We start from the raw sequence: 10,104 nt of genomic DNA on the forward strand, positions 1-10,104 counted from the left end.
TTCATATCCTCATTCATTATTAATAACATATTCCAAAACATTTAACACTCATTAAAACAATTATTAAATATAATAAAATATTCCTTATTAATCGTTTTAAAGTGGAAATACGTAATCACATTATAAAATATATCATGTAATTATATATTATAGTATGATATTATGTAGTTTTTGATTGCATACTATACACAATAACAAGTTATTTAAGAGATTCCAATTAGTTCCAAATTGCATATGACACCAATGGATATCATACAAATATTGTATGCCAACTCATAACAAATTATTTTGGATACCAATTAGTACCGAATGGCATAAGATACCAATAAATATCATATTGTATACTAGCTGATCATAACAAGTTATTTTGGATACCAACTAGTATATATACCAAAGTGCATAACAATTAATACACAATTACATATGATACCAATAAGTATCAGATTGCATATTAGCTCATAACAAGTTATTTTGGATACCAATTAGTACCAAATTACATATGATATCAACAAATATCTGATTGTATATACTAGCTTGTATAGGATATCTCCAATAAGTAGTTAAATATGGTAGTATATATTATTCGATAAGATACTAAATAGTAAATGTTTTATAAGATATACAAACAAACAGATTCTATAGGATACTAAATAGTATTGTTTTATTAATTATGTAGTAGTATACTACAACACAAAGTAAATGGAGAAATAGAATAATAATGATTATAAAGTAACTATTATTTTGATACTATTTAGTGGTTTATGTGATTTTTTTAGAAGCTAAACTAATAAATGATAACAAAATAAAATATAGAATACCAAATAGTATCCAAATAAATCAATTTTTAATATTGAAGTAAACATGGAACATTGTTCATTCAAAATAAAAATTTACTACTTATAAATTGTTTAAAAAAACATAGAACTCAAAAATTAGGGATTGAAAACTCAGTCGTAAAAAGCAAAGAAAATAAGGAAAAAATTGATTTAGTCATAATTAGCAAAGCAATTAATTAAGGAAATGTAATAAATTAATATTTCCAATTGGGTATATTATACACATAATTATTGAATTAATAAATTAGTTTATAGTAAAAAAGTAGTGGGTATACTAAATAAGTAAATAAAACTTGAATATTTGTTATTTAAGTTAATAAATATTATAATATGGGTATATTAAAATATCAATAACAAATTAGTAATTATTTATAATATAAAGTGTGTGAATGTAAATCTTCCTAAAATATATGGTTTATAAATTTTCAGACTCTGTATTTTGTTTTATTATTTGTGTTATCCCCAAAAATTGGAGATCAATAACGTGGCAATAATGGTGACAAGTGGCAGTGCATGGTCAGTAAAAGACACATTAATAGTCAATAAATACATTGACTCCTCAGAGTTGTGATAAAGGGACCCGGTAGACTGACGAAGAATTTGGATTGCTTGAAATATGTCATAACCAAGCCAAGTGCACCTTGGTCCGAGGAAAGCTAAGGAGAGTGCATCCTAGGAGGCTAAGGAGAGTGCATCCTAGGAGACCCCAAGGATGTAGTTCGAGGAGAGCCCAAGGGACTTTTGTCTGAGGAGAACTCAAGAAAGTGGTCCTAGGAGACCCCAAGAGAGTGGTTCTAGGAAACCCCAAGGATGTTAGAGGAGAGAAGTGCATGTCCACCATGCACACGTCCGACCAACAAATGTTTGTCCTACCACCATGCACATGTCCAACCAGCACTTGCATGAGTGGTCAGTAGGAGAGGTGGATCAACTAGCTAGAGGAGGACTAAGTCAAGATTCCCAGAAACAGCTTCAACAAGATACGCGGGAATCTCTCATTCTTCCCAAAAATTGGGGGTTTTGTTACATTTTGAATGTTTTTGTAATTTAAATGTAATAAATATAATTAAATGTCCCGATTCTAGGGGATATCAGATGTATGACCCTAAGCCTATAAATATATGGCTTATGGGATCAGAAAGGGCTTCTTCTGCTTCTTCTTTCTAGAGAGAGAGAAAATTTGGGTCTGAGTATTCTAGAGAGAGAAATTTGGGTCTAAGTATTCTAGAGAGAGAAAGTGCTGGCATTTGAGAGAATTCTTGTATTTTTGCAATCTGTACTGAAGAAACTCAGTTGGCTCAGTTCATCTGATCTTGAGTACAGATATATAATCACAACTCTACGTGGATTAGGCTATTACCGACTATCGGGGCTGAACCACTATAAAATCTTCTGTGTTATTTATTTTTCTTGATTAAACTGTCTGTGTTGTTTAAATTCTCTTGAAGGTTCATCGTTTTTGACGTTCTCACGTCGTTGGCTAAAAACACAGTCAACAATTTGTTTTGACCCAGTATTTTGGTAAATTATTTTTTAGATCCTATATCTTGTAAAATGGTTCAAATAGACCTCTAAACCCGATTTCAGTCAAAGTATTTTACACTAAAAACACAAATAATTGACCAAAATAAAAATTCAGAACAAAAGCACAATTATCCAACCTAACAACCGTTAGTTGTATTCAATTTTTTCTTTATCGAAAAAAACATTTAATATTACAAATTATATAAAAAATAGTATAATGTGTAAAAGAGAGCATATATATTGCATATACCTTACTATACCTACCACTTTGAGAGAGAAGAAGAGAACTAGACCCTTTTGGCAACCATACTTGAAAAATGTGAAGTGGCATATTGTAATCTTTTCCACAAAGAAGAAAATAGACTTGAAAAAAAAACAACTTTCACAGCTCTAGCTAATATATTCTTGATAATTCCACCATAGACCGTGTCATTGGATTTGTTCATTCATTTTGCTCCTATTAAAATAAATCAATGATGAATATTAGTTCAATTATTAAGAATAATAGGGCACAACTTTTTTTTTTCTTTTCTTTTTGTGGGAGATCATATGGCTCAACCATTTTAATACACACTCAAACGCCCAACTTGAACCACACGGTTTATGATGACTGTCAAGAAATGATATTTTGCACACCTTATTTACTTTGCCATTATCCTGTTATTTCTCATAGCTTCTAGAAGATTGTCATGTTGTTATTGTGGTCTCAATGTAACAAATTTTGTACAAACCGTTAGAATATTCCCTGCATAATTTTTCTGTGTATGATTTTGTAATCATAATGTTTCTGTTAGAATCCATGTACCAATGAAGTTATAAATAGAAGAGCAGCCAGCCTCATTCAGTGATCTGAGCATTTATCAATATTGTGCAACTTTTCAAATTTCTTTCTTGGTATCAAAGCCAGGTTCCGTGAGTAACAGATGGCAACGTCTGGTGAACAAACACCTTCAGCACAAGCTGGTAGCAATGCCAACCAGTAACTTTTCGTCCAAGATGCTGGCTCTAGCAGTGTTCTCCCTCCACCAGCATCCAATAGTCCTGCGCTGATTAGCAGCACACTCACTCAGCCATTTGCACTCAAGCTGGATCGAAATAATTTCACTCTGTGGAAAACAATGGTTTCGACGATAGTTCGTGGTCACAGGTTAGATGGGTACTTGAATGGTTCGAAAGTTAGACCCACTAAGTTCCTTTCTTCCTCAGATGGTCAAGATGGTGTCGATGCTCAAGTCAATTCAGTGTTTGAGCACTGGATAGTAAATGACCAGTTGTTGCTTGGTTGGTTGTATGGGTCAATTTCTGAAGGGATAGCAACAGAAGTAATGGGATGTGAGTCTTCGGCAGCATTGTGGCCAGCCCTAAAAGCTCTGTTTGGAGCACACTCAAAATTGAAGAGGGATGAATACAGAACAAAGATTCAAACATCATATAAAGGAGCTATGGCCATGGCAGATTACCTTCGACAAAAATGTTAATGGGCAGATGTGCTAACTCTTGCATGTGACCCTTACCCAAAAAACCAATTAGTTGCTAATGCTTAATCTGGTCTAGATGCAGATTACCTGCCTATCATTGTTCTTACTAAAGCTCGTCCAAAGACCACTTGGCAGGAACTGCAGGATATACTCCTCAGCTACAACAGTAAGATGGGTATATGGCCACCAATCGATTTTATCTTACCATAATATGTCACTTTGTCATTCGATAAAACTACTAATGAGGAAACCATGTCTCAAATCACAAGTCAGAATCTTGGGGCAACTCTAATCTCGTTTGAGAACGAATTGGAGAAATATCCATTAATTTGGGTGCTAGCGGTGTCACACGGATATTTTGGCATGCATTGGGCAACTAAACAGTTTATCTAACACTAATAATGCACTAAGTTGCTCGATAGAACTAATAATGTAGAAATAACATTATCCCTAATGACAAGTCACAACCTCAGGGCTAATCTAATCACATTTGACATCTAAATCGAGAAGTATCAATTTACTAGAATGCTAGCTATTTTATTTTGACATTCTAGAATGCATGGGGCTTCCAAAAGATTCATCTTACCTTAATATGTAACTTTTTCCCTTGATCGAATTTCTAATGAGGAAACCATGTCTCCAATCACAACTTAAAATCTTGGTGCTACTCTAATCTCGTTTGAGAACAAATTGGAGAAGTATCCACTAATTTGGTTGCTAGTGATCTCCTTGGGACATTTTGTATGCATTGGGCTATTAAACACTTTATCTCACACTAATAAAGCACTAATTCGATAGATTAAACTTATAATGTTGAAATAACATTATCCCTACTGACAAGACACAACCTCGGGGCTAATTTAATTTAATAACATTTGACCTCTAAATTTAGAAATACCCATTTATTGGAATGCAAGTTGTTTCGTTTCGACATTCGAGAATGCAAATGGCCACCAATTGGTTTTTTCTTACCATATTATGTCACTTTGTCATTCGATAGAACTACTAATGAGGAAACCAAGTCTCAAATCACAAGTCAGAATCTTGGGGCAACTCTAATCTCGTTTGAGAATGAATTGGAGAAATATCCACTAATTTGGGTGCTAGTGGTCTCACATGGATATTTTGGCATGTATTGGACAACTAAAAAGTTTGTCTAACCCTAATAATGCACTAAGTCGCACGATAGAACTAATAATGTAGAAATAACATTATCCACAATGACAAGTCACAACCTCGAGGCTAATCAAATCCCATTTGACATCTAAATCGAGAAGTATCAATTTACAAGAATGCTTGCTGAATGTGTTATCTGGGTCAAACAAGGTGTCTTCAATGGCAAATGTTGTCACCAAATCTCATAATCAATCCATTGGTAGAGGTACCCATTCTAACTACTTTGGCCGAAATAATTGTGGAACTTACAAAGGAGGTAATGGCCGCTCAAGAGGTCGAAATGGTGGCCGTGGTGATTCAAAACCCATTTGCCAAGTTTGTGGACGTTATGGACACTCTACTACTTATTGCTACAACTGATATGACAAGTCATACATGGGTTCTTCTCTCTCTGGTGGAAATCAGCAAAACAAAGGAACACAGGGAGGTGTTATAGCTTTCATTGCCACTCCAGACATGGTCGAAAATGATGCGTGGTATGCCGATAGTGGTGTGAGCAATCACATCACCGCAGACACCAATCATATGACTCAGAAAAATGAGTATAATGGTAAGGAAAACTTTATTGTTGGTAATGGCAGTAAGTAAATATTGTTCATGTTGGAAAATGTGTCTTGACAGCCTCTAAAAATAAGCCTTTAATCTTGAAGGATCTGTTACATGTTCCTCAAATAACAAAGAACCTTGTCAGTATTTCCAAGCTCGCATTTGATAATAATGTCTCAGTTGAATTCTTTCCCTTTTGTTGTGTTGTGAAGGATCTTGCAACAAAGAAGGTGGTTCTTCAAGGGAAGCTTAAATAGGGGCTTTATCAATTTGAAGACTCCAACACAAATCAAGTGTTTCACAATCGTTGCAACCTCAAAAATGACCTATGTCTGTCTAATGTACTTTCAGATTCCAATTAAAGCCAGCATGTAGCTAAGCCATGTTTAAATTCAAAAATAGATATATGGCATAGACGTTTAGGCCACCCGTCAGCTAGGATTTTGAGTCTTGTCTTGAGTCATGTTGATGTAAATTTTTTAATGAATGAAAAAGAAAGTTCTGTGAAGTTTGTCAATTTGGCAAATCGCATTCATCAATGTCTCTTGCAGAACCACCTTCACCACGGGCTTCCATTCACAGTAGCAATCAAGCATATGAGCCTGAACAAGATGGTCCTAATCAGAGTCCATGCCATAGTTCGAATGCTCATCAAGAGACCGAAGCACATGAAGAAGCTGATGAACCCGTGCCTACTTCACTTGATCATGATACAGTGGTTCCAACACATCCAATGATCACTAGATCAAAGGCAAGAATATTTAAACCAAAGGTTTATGTGGGGGAGGCAAAATGGACCTATTATGATGAGGAACCAAACTCAGTTGATGATGCCTTGAATCATTCTGGTTGGAGACAAGCTATGCTTTAAGAGGTGACTGCACTCAAAACAAATGAGACATGGCAGTTAGTACCACGAGAGCAATGGATGAATGTGATTGGAAACAAATGGGTTTTTAAGGTGAAGAAAAACTCAGATGGGACATTTCAGCAGTTCAAAGTACGCCTAGTAGCAAAAGGATACAATCAAAGACCAGGAATAGATTTTGGGGAGACTTTCAGTGTAACGACCCCAAATTTGCTAATAAGGCTTAAGGGCCTTGATTAGTGTGCCAGGAGGGCATTATTGAGTTTAATGTGATTTGAATGATTTTATAGATTTAAATGCATAATTATATGATTAATGATGCTTGTATGATTATATTGGTAACATTGTGAGAACCACATTATTATGTGGATAGGTCAGTAGAGCACGACTCGAGGCAATCCTAGGGCTAGATAGCGGAGAAAAGTCACAACGGGGCTTAGCAGTTGACTTTGGATAGGTCAGGGGTATTTTAGGTGTCGGGTAGCTATTTAGACTATCGGGTTATGAAAATAAATATATGGAGATATATTTGAGATTAGGAATTCTAGGCGGGAATATTGGGGGATTTTACCGTTTTGCCCTCGAGGACGTTTTCGGCACCCCGAGCCTCGGGATTAACTTAACGGGATAAGACTAAGCTAAAGCTTTAGAGAAACATTAGACAGAAAATTAAACCGACCTTTTTGCTCCTTCACAGCTCTACTCTCTCTCAAGGAAACTAGGCAAACCACAAGGGGAAAACTGGGAATTTGCAGGAATTCAGCTGAAGCTTGGTGGATTGAAGGAATGATTTAGAGGCTTAACTCAAGAATTAATCAGGAACCTAATCAGGACTAAGGTGAGCACTAAATTTCCTTTTCTGTGGTTAGAAATTCTGGGTTTTGGTTGGGTTTTGAGGTAAATATGGTTTTGATGTCTAAGGGCAGAATTAAGGAGGAAAGCTTGGGAATTAGCTTGGATTTGGCTTGGTGAAGTGGTTCAGCAGAAGAGGTAAGTCTCAATTCGTGATTTAGAGATTTTAATCTGAGTTTGAATGGTTGGTTTGAGTGTTTGAGGTTCTTGAGTTTCAGAAATTGGAAATGGGATTTTGGTAGGTTTCTGGGTTGTATTTCTGTTGAATTACGTTGTTTAAGTCATTCTAAAGGTGTTGGGATTAATTGGTTTTGTATTGGGGAGCTTTGGGATGGCTTAAGATGAGGTTTAGATGTTGGAAATGGAGGGTTTTTTGGGCACGAAGGGAAGGGCCGCGACTTTGTTCTAGAGCGTTGCGGCCCTAGGTTGAAGATAAGCCTAGGAGGCTCGGCCAGGGGTGAGCGCCGCAACGCCTATTGCAAGGGCCGCGGCGCGTGTCTTTGCCCAGGGTGGTCCTTGGTTCTGTTTTGAGGCTAGGGTCGCGACTAGGCTTCAAGGGTCGCAGCCCTTAGTTGGGCACATGAACTTTTGGGGATTTTAGGCGTGGGAATGTGGTCTAGAATGCTCGGGATCGATTTCACCACCATGCTTGGTGGAATTCGGATTTCCGGAAGTTAGTTTTGTGACCGGAAACCCTTATTTGAATATTAATGGAACCCTATACTTTGGTTGTGATTAGGTGATAAAAGCTTAGGCTCGGGAACGGATCGTGCTTGAGGAGTGTTGCTCGTAAACAATAACCGCAAAGATTAAAGGTAAGAAAACTGTACCTGGTTGAATATATGTGACGGGACTAAGGGCTCCCTATCGAGTATGCTTGAAAATATGGTATTATGTCATGCAAGCTATTTAGTGAACCAACGGCCTAAGGGTGCCAAGGGTTACACTAGCGCACAGGGCGTGGCTTGGCCACTGGTAGCCGATGACAGCTTAATATGCATTGAGCTCGGTTTAAGCGGGCCGGAGTCAGTGGGTTAAACAAAGGGTGCGGCCTAAGTTGTCGGCCTTGATTATTATGTGATATAAATGTTATAAGTTTTTGATTGCATCCATGATTCTGAATTTATGTTGCTTGATTAATGTGGATTATATGATGAGAGTTCATGCTTAGTGAGTATGTTATCTGTTATTCCTGTTTGTGTTGCACATGTTTTCTTGCTGGGCCTTGGCTCACAGATGCTACGTGGTGCAGGTAAAGGCAAGGGTAAGCTTGATCAACCTTGATTGGAGAGCTCTGCGAGCGGAATGTACATGGTCGGTTGCTCAGCTGCCACGGTTGAGGTTTAGGCAAGGACGTGAGACCTAAAGATAGTCTATTTTGCCTTAGTATGGCTAAAAATTACTTATGTACTTTTGGAAGTCTGTAAACCTACTTTTAAACCCTGTTACTTTTGGGATCCCGTGTATATAACTGTTCAATTATATAAAATGAAACTTTTGAGACCCAAAACCTTTTTAACCCTAGCTCATACATGTTTAGTAACACGTTTTTTTTTTTAAATTAATGACTTGATTAGCAAGTCTTGCACCTTATTAACACACAGTGTAGTGGTCCTGGATATCTAGAGTGTTACATTCAGCCCAGCTGTGAAGGCTTCAATAGTGCATATTGTCCTTATAATTGCAGTGGCAAAGTCTTGGGATATTAGACAATTGGACATTAATAATGCATTCCTAAATGGGAAACTTGAAGAGGATGTTTTCATGTGTCAACCTCAAGCCTTTGAAGACAAGGTGAGACCTAATTTTGTATGCAAACTTACCAAGTCTCTTTATGACCTAAAACAGGCTCCAAGAGCCTAGTTTGATAGAATGAGAACTACATTACTCAGCTGGGAGTTTACAAATTCTAAGGCTGACTGATCTCTTTTCTTTTATAAAACTCTAACTGTGATCATAATGGTGCTTATATATGTGGATGATATAATAGTAACAGGGAACAATGCTGAGAAGCTTCAGCAATTCACCAAGTAATTGAATGATACTTTTGCTTTGAAGGATTTGGGACCTTTTCATTATTTCTTAGGAATTGATGTTAAGAGAGATGAAACATGCTTGTATCTAAATCAAGCCAAATATGTCAAGGAGCTACTATTCAGAACTGGTATGCTGCATCTAAAGCTAGTTTCTACTCCTATGACAGTAAAAACGCTATCCAAATCAGAAGGAGAAGTGCTTGAGAATCTGAAAATGTACAGGAGTGTGATTGGTAGGCTGCAATATTTGACGCATACAAGACCTGATATCTCTTTTGCTACTAATAAGCTTAGTCAGTTTCTTCAAACTCCTACTTCAGTACATTGGAATGCAGCCAAGAGAGTGCTTAGATACTTGAAGGGAACCTTGCACCATGGACTGCACATAAAATACTCAGATCAGCTTGCTATTATAGGTTATTCGGATGCCGATTGGGCTTGTTGTCTAGACGATAGGAGGAGTTTTGCTGGCTATTGTGTTTATCTAGGTCTCTGATATCATGGTCATCGAAAAAGCAGGCAGTAGTCTCTCGATCCAGCACTGAATCAGAGTACAAGGCTCTTGCACACGTTGCTGCTGAGATTTCATGGATTCAAGTTTTACTACAAGAGTTTGAATTCCATTTACCAAGTACTCCAATAACATGGTGTGATAACATGGGCGCAAGTGCACTAGCTGCAAACCCTGTGGTTGAAACCCCACATAGTTTGAGAGGGGCTATTAAGAAATGATATTTTGCACACCTTATTTACTCTGTCATTATCCTGTTATTTCTCATAACTTCTAG

The sequence above is a fragment of the Humulus lupulus genome, chromosome 1 (assembly GCF_963169125.1).
Source record: "Humulus lupulus chromosome 1, drHumLupu1.1, whole genome shotgun sequence".
In the NCBI taxonomy this organism is placed as follows: domain Eukaryota; kingdom Viridiplantae; phylum Streptophyta; class Magnoliopsida; order Rosales; family Cannabaceae; genus Humulus; species Humulus lupulus.